The sequence below is a fragment of the Cygnus atratus genome, chromosome Z (genome assembly GCF_013377495.2).
Source record: "Cygnus atratus isolate AKBS03 ecotype Queensland, Australia chromosome Z, CAtr_DNAZoo_HiC_assembly, whole genome shotgun sequence".
NCBI classification, from domain to species: Eukaryota; Metazoa; Chordata; class Aves; order Anseriformes; family Anatidae; genus Cygnus; species Cygnus atratus.
In genome coordinates this window covers 16,171,757-16,185,512 of record NC_066396.1, presented here as the reverse complement: position 1 = coordinate 16,185,512, position 13,756 = coordinate 16,171,757, and the positions used below count along the sequence as shown (strand labels likewise).

General features: G+C 35.5%; 1 protein-coding gene across 1 annotated transcript in view; it reads left to right on the top strand.

Moving 5' to 3' along the window:
* Positions 1 to 13,756, top strand: part of HCN1 (hyperpolarization activated cyclic nucleotide gated potassium channel 1) — a 199,231-nt gene that overhangs the window by 107,532 nt on the left and 77,943 nt on the right. The gene's annotated exons all lie outside the window — the stretch shown is intronic.

Sequence of the window (13,756 nt, the reverse complement as noted above, 5' to 3'; positions counted from 1 at the left end):
CAGGAAAAGTCCTAAGCAACTGTCTCATTTACCTGCTGAAAACATGCATCTCTCCACTTACTACAACTTTATAATACATAAAAAGACATCTTTACTGTAGATGGGCAACTTGCCCGGTGCCACGTATTTCTATTGTAGAAACATAACGGTATTTATTCCTTTAGGAAAGCGATACTGCACATTACTGTGGGAGCTTGGTGACTAACATTGTCAATCATACAGACAAGCATTTGCAGTCATTGAATGACAATCTTTAATGATAAGCAGCATGTTTGCTGACACCTCATTGTGCAGCTTTTCTAAAAAAAAAAAAAAATATGGAATTGCTACAATAAAAGTAGGTCACCAGGATGCTGACTGGCATGTCTTTGCATTCTGCTGCATCCTGGGTTCTGCTTCATAACATCTTTCATTCAGTTTCAGAAAGGGTACATTTTCTACCAGCTTGCTAAAAATCTAGATAAAAATCATGCTAGAGAGTGAAAGGGAGTAAGCCTTGGATTATGGTTAATTGAAGTATTTACTTTTTAAAGGTACACTTGCAGGAACAGTTAGCTATTAAATTCTCACTCTTACGTAAGAGCTACATTTCACCTTAGAAAGCTGTGCACGTGCTTAGGGAGATCTTTCTGCCTGCCCACACTCTTTTCTTATAGAAACAATATGGTCTCCTTACTGGCCACATATTCTCGGAAAGATCTTTTTTGAAAGTTGCACTTTTTTTTTTTCTCCCCCTGCCCCCAGCAACTGAATCTGTTGCTATTAATGAATACTGTGGTTCAATCTGAACTGGTGGTGATGGCCACGAAGAGCCAATATTGTCAGGAAGAAGGAGTCATTAGCTAGCTCCATCTAATACACCTTTCTGTCAATACATTCTCTTTTACTCACAGATTTTACTCAGAGATTTCAGCAGAGTAGTTTGTAAAGAAAACTGTAAATGCATTTGGAGTTTGGTTCAAACTTCTGATTGAAAGAACTCTGAAATGCAACTGCTCAGAAAAAGGCAAAATTGCCCGTCTTTGAGTTTCGATATTCATTTGAGTAAGTGAAGTTTTGTGTGGGAAATTCCAGGGGTTCACACTGTTGCTCCACTATATGTTCCTCAAAATAATATCACATGGGCTAATCTGAGGCTAATGTACCAATTTAGCTCTGAAGTAGAATTTTAATGGTTACCAGTGCTGATTATTGGCTTGAAGACTAACTCAGGAATGCATTTAGTCAGAAGTCCACTTAGCCAGAAGATGTTAGGTTTCCAATATACAGCACAACCAGCGGTCAGTTGTAACCCAAAGCATTTACAGATAACTGGATGATAAAGGAAGTAAGGATGCCACGAGGATGACATGCTGTTTCCTCAATCTACACAGCCCAGCATACTCTTCCAGCTCACAGTTGCTTCAGGTTGCAGAATACAAGAACTTCTAAAAGCTTTCCTCTGAAATTATTCTCTTCTGTAAGAGCTGATATATGAAAGGTTCAAATTCTACAGCAAGCTCACATTTTACTTTGGAAATACCAGAAAGTGAACATGGGTTAAATTTAATGTCAGAAAGCACTAGGATGTTGAAATCAAGCTACATGTTGCTTACTGTTGCCCTGAACAATGAGACTGGACAAAATAAAAGAAAAACAAGCCAGTAGACTATGAAATGAAGTGGAAAGCCCCCTCTGTAAAAGGGAAGAAGGTGGTCATTGGCTGGTACTGCACCAACCTGCACCCGAAGTAGTTCATATCAAATTGGGATGTTATCCTCACTAATAATCATGAACTCAGATTAGGTGTTTACACTTAAATTGGCCTTCTTGGCCACTTCTTAACATTGGTGTTCCTGTTGTTATGAAAAGAAAGCGTGAGCTGCTATCTTCCTTTAATTTTTCCAAATGTGATCCCACTTGCCCACTTTCACATCTTCACTGGCATTTCATTGCACTTTGTAATGCTTAGTTACTGTTGGCCAGCAGGATCTTATGTTCTTCCACAATATTTATGTATTTCTCACCAAAAATAAGAAAAATGGTAAATACAATATAAAGGTGAACAGGTGCTCTTTTTTCCTCATCACTATAAGTAATTTTCCAGGCAATCCGTTCTGGAAAATGTAACAGTCAGTTATTTCTGCAAGGCTCTATGGTTCTCTAAGGTAGTTCCTAGATTTTTTTACACTAGTGCTGTGTGTTTCATGCCTAAACAACGTCTTCTCTGAAGAAGTTTCACAAAGCTTCCTCATGGTACTGCTTAATTTTGCGTTGGCTCAGAAAACCTATTATCTGTATTTCCTTGTGTTATTTATCCTCAGCTTTGTGATCTGCATTGCCTCAGACTAGTGTACTTCCATAATGACTCATAGACCAAACAGACTTATCATACCTCAGAGTCAGAGCCAGTAGTTCTGTAGAGAATTAGGAGTAAAACTTTCAACAGAGTCCATGGGAGGCACAAAAACAGAAAGCTGCAAAGATCCTCTCCTATAATCAGTCTGTAAAACCCACGATTCTTCATTTTGTATTTGCTTTTACCTGAAGTGAATTACAAAAAAAACTGTGTAAAAGTCCCAAATGATGAGCAGTTATGGCCAGGTTTTATATGGGACAGAGTTTCTAAGCAAGTAGACATAAGAGATGATGTTTTTGCCACTGATGCCATCTGGCCATTTAAACATGACATGCCTGCAATAAAGCATCCCTTGCAGTATATGAGTTTTTGTTTTATTGAAAGTTTGCTCTTGCTTTTCCTATCACCTATGGCAAAATCTGAAAGGCATGTTAGTCCTTGAGTAACAGTGTCTGAAGGTCCACAACCTCTGTTTACTTGTCTATATTTGCAATAATCAGATGTATGGTTAGGACATGTAGTCCTTTAAACAAGGTATTTACATGAGATTGCCAGATTTTTCATGTATAAAGTTGGTTTAGTCAAATAAAAATCTATCAGAGAAGTATAGAATTTCCCTTGAAGGCTGAATGTTTTAAAAGCCAAAAGTAACTGTAAAGTTTTTGGAAAGGGCTTGCTTTGCTGGCATTTCTCATGGCAGTCAGCCAAGTTTGCTCAGCAAGAATGCTTCAGGTACTCTGGTTTCTTTGTTTTGGCATCTTCTTACTGTCCTTGCCATTGAATTGCTTTGAACTTGGTTGTTGTCTTTTTAGGTTTTAGATTTGGAGAAGAGGGGTTTTGCATTATATTAACCCCCCCTTGTGTTGTATCATTTGCTCAGGGGCAAGGAAAATCAGAAGTTAAACTTAAGATCCTCATCTCTGGTAGTATTACCATTGAAGTGAAAAGAATTTGGAAATTTCTTCTGTAGAGTCTGTAGGTCCTTCCCATTACAAAATGAATGGTTTAAATGAATGCTTAATAGGGAAATTCATAAATGCAGGAAATGGTCGTGAATTCTAATGCTCTGAGAATTATTCTAACATATATATATATAATATACACAAAAACTATTTAGTAATAACACATAGAACTAATTATCATCATTTCTTATTAATTAACACCATTTTCAATTATTTAGTTTTCAGTAATACTTCAGTAAGATCTCTGTTTTACTTAGTGGAGCTTAAGGAATGGATTGCAGTCACTTGATGAGCGACTGTATTCAGCATTCAGTTTTCCTCTTTTTGATAATGTATCAGTTTATCACCTTCAGCCCTGTGGTTAGCCATTAGGAGAGATAATTTTCTCATGATTTTTTTCTGCATTTGATCGTTATGTGGTAATTATCATTTAGTGCTTCAAAAATATTTTGAGTAACTTTTTATTGTGTGCCAAGATGTTGTGGAACCATGTTCAAAGCACAGATTCCTCTGACTTCATTTGCAGTGACAAGAAATAAATACATATATAAATCAAATCCCACGATCTTAACTTGGGTGCCTAGTAAACATGGAAGATATGGGAATCATCTGATTACTGGAGGCACTTAGGATCTCATGAGGTATAATACTACACTAATGTATTTTATAGTTATATATTTATGTATGTCTATTGATTTAGTTATAGCAAATGCTTCTAGGAACAGTTAAAAGATCAAAATTACCGTTCTGAGATTTACTCTGATTAAAATATTAATGAATCAGGAATTGCCCAATTCAGATAAATTCTCTATTTACAATATAATTTGGAAATATGATAATACTAATAGTAACATTATGTAACTGACATTCTAAGGACTAAGTTACCCATGTTTTGGGAACGTACATTGAATAATAATACTCTTCCAGCATGTGCCATTGTTCAGTACTCAGTCATTGCTCTCTCTTACACACAGCCCTGACCCAGTTTTTGAGGTCAGCCCACTTCTTGCCTTCTTGCCATATCAAGATGACGGGATAATGCTACTGCTTGTATCCTGTGCCAGTGGGTGAAACAGGTCATAAAATCCAGCGTTAGGCCTAAAAATATATTAACTCAGGAGAATACATTAGTTAATGTGATGTGACTCTATCAGAAACTACAGAGGAAAATGTTGTAGACATGCAGTGCTAAATGACAAGGTATGCTTAATGTAGACTGAAGCCATGTGTTAACTGCAGTACCAAAGTTTTACACCAAGCTAGAAAGTACTGGAGAAATGGGGTAGCTGAGGACACTGTTGATTTAACTTAGTGTGCCACGATCAATGAAGAGGAAAGCAAATCACATTCTCATTTTAATAACAATGGCTGAGGCTTTAGGAAGATCACTTATGTTTTAGAATATGTTTTTTTTTTTTTTTTTTAATGTTGTCTAATAGGTTAGGAGGTCATCCATCTTTGCTGGGTTAGAACACCCATACTAAAGGAAGTAATAATAACTTTTTGTTCTTACCTTCTTGCCTTGGTGTAAAATCTATAATTTTGCTTATGTCTTTAGTACTTTTGGACTGTGTATTTTTGACAGTAGATTTCTGTCAAAAAAAAAAAAAGTTTTCCTGTTGCCTCGTATTTGTTTAAAATATTTCATTATTTCTATTTTGTTCATTGTCTTAGTTCCTGCTGACAGTAAATTGATTCTGAGTAATAGGCTGTGGTCCAACCCAGCATCTGCACTATACACTTTAAAAGTTATTTCCATCATGGCTGCTGTTTTTTGACCCAAAAATTGTACTCATTTGTTCCACTACTTCCTCCTTTTTTTTTTTTTTTTGTTTTTATCTTCTCATTCAAGTTATATTATCTTCATCTTTCAAGTGGTGTTTGTTTGTAGCAGAAGTGCACTGGTTTACAATTTCAGATTCTGTGAAACTGAAGCCTCACTGGTTTGCTAACCTAAAATAACTTACGACATTGATGGGTTCCCAGGTTACCACCTGGAGCTCATTGTGGTAATATCATGAGCTAATTGAAAAGTAAAACCTTCACATTTTGAAAATAAAGGTGCAAAATCATTTACAGGGTGGCCTACAGCTTCATAAAAATTTAATACTAATGCAAGTATGCATATTATCCATGAATACTTGGATTGTAACTGAGACAAAACTAAGAGTAGTCCTTCAGAAGAGGTTCCCCGAGCAACCCCCCCTCTTCCCCCCCATCTTTGGAAATTGTTTAGCATTATGAACTCAAGTACTGTCATAAGCTCTTCTACTGTACTTTTTTGTCACTGAAATACTTTAAACTCAATGTTGAGGTATGGTAGTGATAGTTATTTTAGTAGATACTGAAATTCAGTGCTACAGAGCAAGGATCTAAATTAGGACCTATGTTTTTAGGTGCTAACAATGTGCTACTGATGTATTAACAGGTTCTAAAGAGGATGACTTCTGTAATGATTTAGTTGGCTACCTAATGTGCTTCTGTTTCATTCAGATAGAAAGCTGGTCTTTCTTATACAGGGTAAGAATAATGAAACAGTTAGTTAAAAGAAGCATGCAAAGTCAAATTGATGAACCTAATAGATACCAACTTATTTCCACACTTTTTCTTCATTGTTATGAAAGCTAGTAGGAAGTTATCCAGATGAGGATTCAAGGACAGATTTACCCATTTATCATCAAGATTTAAGTCCCATGTTTTCCCCTATGAAAATCAGCCCAACTCATGAGTGTTAATTCTGTTGTATATTGTAATGGGATTTGTGATAAATTGTATATTAGGAAATATTTTATTGAAGCCTTCATTTTGAAAAAATACATGAAACAGCATGCAATATGGTTAACTCTATTGTTGCATTCAGTAGACATTCTAGGGAAAAATAATAAACATCAAAATGCATGCTTTAGCCATTTCTTTTTTTCTTTAAAAAAATAAAAATAAAAATAAATGAACTAAAGCAGAAATGTAAGTTGAACCTGTCATATTTTAGAACCTTGTACCTGACATGTGCCCCAGAATAAATATTCAGGCAGAATTATATGCACCTTGTAGTCAAATGCAGCTTCTATGTTGTAAAAGAGTGCACTCCCTTTGTTTCAGGGTGGCAGGATCAGGCTATTTTGCCTTGTCTGTATAAATTTGACAATAAGTGTTTATCTCCATGTGGTAGTATTCCAGGCTGAACAAACATATCATTGTGTAAAGGTTATTCTGAAGTAGCTCTTCATGGGTTGCTGGAATATCCAAACCCTGAACACTTGGAATATCTATGCCAGAGAAGTTTTCCCAGAATAAATCCAGATGTAGATAAAACCAGATGAATATTATTTATATACATCTGCTCTTCAGCATTTTTTTCCATGTAAATCTATGTTAATATGCACACTGTAACTTCTTGATCTTTGTGTTTTAAGATTGTGTAAAGATAATTGGCTTTGCGCAAGCTTCGTATTATTGCCCAGGGGTCATTTTCAGATGTATTACAATCAGGTTTTCTCAAGAGTACTAATTTTACTGCTTCTAACTGAGCATTTTTTCCATATCAAATTTAAACTTCCTATACATGACTATTCAGCACTTGACTTATTCTGATAACAAAAGTACATCTGGACAGAAGTGCCCACTGAGATGCAATTAGAGAGAAATAAAAATTGGCCACCTGAAATTGTGGCATTTAGAATGCCTACATTTTACTTATTTAGAAAAGTCAAACTGCTCTAATGTTCTAGCTCATGTAATTCTGAACTAAAGCACTTTCATGCATCAGACACTTGAGATTTTGTCACTTGTCCACATATCACTTTTTATAATTTTTGTAATTTAGAGTTTTTTTGTTTTGTTTTGTTTTTTTCTCTCTCTTGTGTAGGAAGAACAACAATCTTAGTATTAAAAAATTGCTGAGTATTACTCAGCACAGTATAACTGCTTTAAGGAACTACTATAAAACTGCCAGAAAGTATTATTGAAATTACCTTGGTATCTTCTTTCTCTTTGTTTTGAATGGCTGGATTTTATTTTAAAAGTTTATGACCATCTCATGTGTGTAGTATTGGAGCAGAGAGAGATGGATACTGTCAGGTCTACTTCATTATCACAATTTTACCTAAGTTTTGCAATACTGCTAATACAGTACTGTCAGATAAATGCTTTGAAGCAATCTCTTCGGTAAACATCAAGCTAAGATATTCTTTGTCATTTGAATGAGACAAGAAAATTGTTTCCATGTTCTTCACAGATGACTCATGTACCTTTTCCAGTTCATCTCATGTATCATTTGAATCTAAGGTGCCTTAATCTGTAATAAAGTAAGAGAATGTAATTTTTGTATTGGATTTCCATAAAATATTTTTGTCATTTTCAGTATTTTTGAGCAAAAACCCAATATGGTGTGTTATTTCATCTTTTGTATTTGGAGGAGGATGAACTTAGCTTGTGTTTGAGGGTAGCCTAGCACTTTGACAGTAGTATATATTATCAAAAAGTATTATCTAGATTGATATAGGCAGAAAGAACTTTGCATGATACTTTTTCAACAACTTTCTGTTTGAAAGTGTTATTTCTGAGCAGGGTCTATTCAGACTAGTAGTTCAGTTTTACAGAAAGTGCCTGAGTAGTGGTCAGGAGTAAAGACGTCACCAATTTTTCATCATCCTTGGCAGTAATCCCCAGTATCTCTCTGCTTATCCCTAATGGTTAGATAGTAAAAATAGGAAAGTTATGCCAAATTTAAACTCCATTCAATGTTGCTTTTAAAACATTGACAGAATGATATATGTGGGAGTTTGTGATATAATTTGAACAGCCTTTTCCAGATGTTCAGAAATAAATTTTATACTGTATGATGGAAATCTTCAGTGGGAATGAAATATGAGTTTAATTCAGATTCATGAGAAGAGAAGATCACACTGGAATGGTTCACTCATGGGCAATAAGCACAAATGCTAGATTTTCACTAGGTAAGAATGGATTTGGCTCAAGAATTTTTGGACCTATTTAAGCATCTCTTTGTAAGCTCTCATGACCCATACAATTCACCTGTCTTTCTGTCCCTTACCCTCTGTATATTAACCGCAGATACAGCACAGAATATGTTAAATGTGCTTTTACTTGTTTTTCTCTAATATTGATTACTGTGGTTTTACCACTGCAACAATACCTTCCTGCTGCTGCATATTCTTTCACATCTAACTAAAGTAGTGAAAGACCTATTCTGACAGACATGAGTTTATGAATATGCATGGATGAGGTCCCCTTAGGCTTTTGGAATCAGTATCTTTGCAAACCAGCTGTTTATAGAAAGGATAACATAAATGCTGATGAGGAATTGCATCCTGGAAATGACACGTGTCTTCAGATATAACAGTGTAACTGCTCATAACTGAATATATTTTGCAGATCAATAAATATACTGACCCTAAACCACAATAGTTGAATGGAGAAGGCAAAATAATAATAATAAAAAAAAAAAGTGGGAAGGAGAAAGAGAATGAGACAGTTTTAATAGAAATACAATAACTGAAACAGAAGTGTTTATTTATTTATTTATTTTTTAAACTATGACCCAGCACATCAATCTCAACATGATTTGAAGAAATATAAAGTTGATATATACTTGATGTATACAAAGTTGATGTGAATAAAAGTTGAAGGATTTCTCTGGTGTATCAAAGCTTGCTGTTTTCTTACTTTTAAAATTCCTCTAATATAATTCCTTGCATAGACTGGTTTTGTTCCTTAATTCTAAAGGTTGGATCTGAAAAACACAATTATACATATATAAAGAATTGTGTTCTTTGCATCTGGGTGTTTCCAGCTGGTGTTTATATTATATTTCTAAGGAAGACTTGCATGTCAGCTTCAAGAAATTCACAAAAAGGCTGTGCTGAAACTCAAAAGTAGTCTGTGTTTTTTTTTTTTTTTCCAGCACTGCAATCACTAATGCACCTATTAGTTTCTTTAATTACAAAGAACAGAAATAAAACTTGCCCTCTTAAAAATAAATATTAAGGAACTTCAAGTGTAAAGTTCAGAAGGAGAAAAAAAAACGTTATATGAAAGTGGATTCAATTTAATTCCATTTTAAAACTAATTTCAGTGAAATAAGAACTTCAATCTTTGTAAGATTTTGGTTGGAATTATGCAACTGTTTCTGTATGAAGGTAAGCTAAAACTTGTCTGTATCTATGCACTTGGAGCATGCAGAATATGCTGCAGTAGAAATAAATTATTGCTTATCACTATTAATACCTTGTGCCATACATAATGCTTTTCTTTTTCTGAGAGGGATGTGGCTGCCTAGATTTATTAACACAAATATTAAAATCAAATATTGACATGGTATTGGGGTCAAGGCAAACTGAACTGAATTTCTCTTAAGCGAATTGTTTGATTATTTTGTTTCAATGGAATAAGAGTAATAAAGACTTCATTTGATCATAAATAAATGTACAGTAGATATGCAGACTGTGATCAGATTTTTCAGATAAAGATTTTTTCAGATTTAGCAGGTGTCCAGCAAATATGAAGCTTCCAGTTAAGAAATGTTTCCAATCATGTGCAAGTGTTTAAGTTATTTCCAATTTAACATCCTTCTCAACATTTTTAGGCAGAGTAATTGCCATGCCTTCAAGATGCGAATACTATGGCCCGAGTCCAAGAAATCTTATTGTGTGTTGTATGTTGTGTAATGCCATAATCCCTATAGTGGAGCAATTTTTAAGTTTGTGTTTTGAGCACTCTTGTGTTCTCATTAGATGCCTTTTTTGTCTTGCTCCTGTATGTGGTTTATTATACCGTCTGATTATAATATGCTTACATTAAAGCCACTGTGCTAGAACTGAATTCACCTAGACAAATTTCCAGCCAACCCCACAGAGCCCAGCCGACATCTCTGAGCCATTACCCATACTGGCAAACTTGATTCCCAATCCAAACGTCAGATTCAATTTTAAGAGCAAAAACAAAGTTTATAAAATAAAATCATAGCTTGAGAGAGAAGAGTGTTTTGAGGAATTTTAGTTTCTCCACTGGGTAGGAGCAAGGAATAGATGTGGGACATCTCCGTCCATGAAAACAAAGGCACACTCAACAGGGGAGCTCAGGGAGCTAATGGAGGTGGTTTTAGCTGAATAGGTTCCTGATACAGTTGGCTGAGAGAGAAAAAATCTCCCCTGGAGGTGAAAAACAGCACCTGCATTAACCTCCTACTCTGAATCACCATCTATAGGAGTCTAATTTTTTTTGCTGTTTAGGGAGCCTAGGCAGACTCAACAACTGACTTAGCCATTGATGTTAAGTAACCGAAATCAGGTGATGTTAAATTTTATTATGCTTTCTTCTGTTACTGTTCATTCTCTCTAGAAAGACTCAGGACAAATGGGCCACAGGTCACTGTAGATACTTGAATATAAATAACAGTCAATGAAATGCACCATTACTAAGCCTGTTCATCGTCCATTGCTCAGGATCATGGTGTTCTTCCTGTTCTTCTCTCCCTCAAATATCAATCACAGCCTCCCATGACTGACCTCTTCCCAGGCTTTCTCCTTTGGGCTGGGTCATCTGCTTCGTTGTTGCCCATCTGAGTCAGAGCATTTTCATCCCCAGAGCAGATGTCTGGGGAAGATCAAACCAATGCAAGCACAGAGCAGAGTTTCCTTTAGCATCTTACCAGCTTTTTTTTACCAGCTTTTACCAGGAATTTGCAGCTAAGAGACTTCTGGAGCCAGAGCTGGTATTTAACAGCCATCAATGTGTATTTCTTCTGATTTGACCAAGCGCTTTGATGTTAGGCCAGAAGTTGGGGGACAGTGTCATCATGTTGTGACTTTGCTATACTGCTGTAGTTTCAGAGCCTGCCTCACTGCCCACAGTTTGGAGTCCCTCCTGCCGTGCCCTGCACTGAGAGTGAGTTTACCAGAGAGTGCCCCAAAGTGCTTTCATGGGCATGGGCTGCCAGCTCTATGGAGACACAGTAGCCACACTCCCTCCCCAGGGCATGATTTCTCATGTCTTAAAGCGAGCTCTTAAAGTGAGCTGAGAGGCAGCTATAGAGCTATACCTTGAAACAGAAAAAGGAAGCTACCCAGACATTGGACAGAGTGAAAAGGAAATAGAGCTTTCTCCAGAATTTAATTCACTGTACTGGGTATTCAAACTCAAAAGTTTGTGAGTTTTGGTCTTCAGTGTTGTGACAGGGAAGGCAAAAGAGAATGAACATCACTGGCCTACTTATTAAGGCTCCCAGTGGATTTCAACTCATGATTGTCTCAGAAAACAGACAAAAACTGTTTTTAGAGGCAGGACTGGGGCATGGAAACTCAGCACATCTTAGGAGAATGCTATAAGGTCACTTGGGTGCTCTAAAAGTCCTTCAAGTGCTACGGAAGAGCTTTAAAAGACGAGGAATGTTTCCCTTCCTTCAAAGTATGAATACTTGGTACCCCAAAGGTAGGATTTTTTTTTTTTTTTTGTTATGACTCAAGTTTACCTCCCTCTTGTAGAGGAAATGAATTATTTTTAATGAGTCACTAAATCTTTTTTTTTTTTTTCCAATAGATCAATAGACATCATTTTGTGTGTTGTTATAGGCTGCTAAATCATTTTTTCTTCAAGTTTTTTTATTATCTTAAAAACCTTGCAAACACCAGTAAGCACCTGCAGTTTTAGGGTATTTGAATTTAAGAACAGGTCATCAGTGAAACCCATCAGAGTTCTCAGAAAAAGAAAAACATCTGACCTAGATCCTCCCTGTTTACTTTGACACCAAGGTTTGTTCTCTTCATAAAGACAGAGTAAGATATCAGCTGCAAAACTCCTTTGCTTCCTGCTTTCACTCCCTAACAAAATAATGCAAAGCTATTTGTTGGAGATAGTACTTGTTGTAGGACTGTGATTTACCAAACGCACAGACCAGCCCCTCAAGGGATCAGATATTTAATAACTTAATTTTCTGAAGAACTGTAAACTAACGAGATGTAACCTAAAGTCTCAAAGGTATCAGATTAGGAAATAAATTGAAAACTGTCAGGAAAAGTGCTGTTTTCAACACCAGCTAAGTATAGAAAAATGCTTAAAAACACTGCATCTCTACCTTAAAAACTATGTTACTTAAACAGAAAAGAATTTATGATAAAAGCTGTAGACTAAGGAGAAAAATATTTGAATTCTCCCATGTGGAACTGAATTCTTTGCCATGGAAAGGCTATTCTTCAAAGCACTGGAACTCCTGAATCCTAGTACCAACTCTTATGCTGAATCTCAGAATGAAATAAGCATTGATTCACCTTGATTAATTTTTAAGCAGATTAAAACACTCAGGCCACATGTAGACACATTTGCCTTTGTGAGTAGATTATATCAGTGTCTTTCATTCTACTGTAATCTGCAATTATATATACATATATATTTAATTTTTCTAAGGTCACATTCCTTAAATACTTACAAAGGGAAAATATTTTGCTAGAGCATGCATGTATATAGAACAAGAATGAAAGTATTTCTAGAGAAGTATTTCAGACAGTATTTTGAGATGTTAGTGAGAAAGTATTTTGATACTATGATTTTATGCATGTCTGTCTGTCTTCCTTTTAATTTATATATCAAGTTTTCCTATCCTTTTCTAAGAATAGCTTTGTCTGCTACCTACTAAGTTAGTCTTTTTTTTTTTTTTCACTGTTTTCACACAGCTTCAAAATCTCTGATTCAAAAAGAATGGTAATAGCACTCAGAATGCTAAATATCCACTTCCAAAAACCATTTTATTTTCATTTATCATTTTATTTGGGATCAGATGCTTCACATAATTTGCTGTCTAGTCTGAGTTGTTCACAGAATGCAGACATGCAGTTCCTTCTGCAGAGTTCCTTCTTCTGAATTAGTTGCAAATACTGTCTACGACAATAGTGATTCTACTTAACAGTTTTTTAGTAAAGCAGTATACTGTGGAGTCGCAAGTCAGGTTTGTATCACTTCACTCCTTCAGCTGTCTTCCAGAATGGTGCTATATTAAGCTCACATTATCATCCGTCTGTTCCTGACTATCAGATAACTACTGTGGAGAATCCAAAGCTTTTCTTGGTGGTTGCATTATAAAAGCATTTCAAAAATCATTTGATTCAGTGCTCGAGGCTTGTTAAGTAAACATTGCATTATATCCATCTTTCACCAACTGAAAAGAGCAGAAAAAGAGATATGGTGTCTTTACCACACTCTGAATTTTTAAGTCTCCTCACCAATTTTATTCCGTGAACTTCAGTTTGTCATTCGGAAAGGTTTCTTGTAGGATTTATATATTTTCTCATTATTGTTTTGACCTTTCTTTTTCTTCTTTTCTTATAGTAAAGAGAAGCCTTGTTTGCCCAGTTAAATCATATCTAATGGAAACCTGTAGATGTACTTATTTGTTGTAGTCACTTATGGTGACTACATAATACTTACTGTGTATTTACTGTAATTG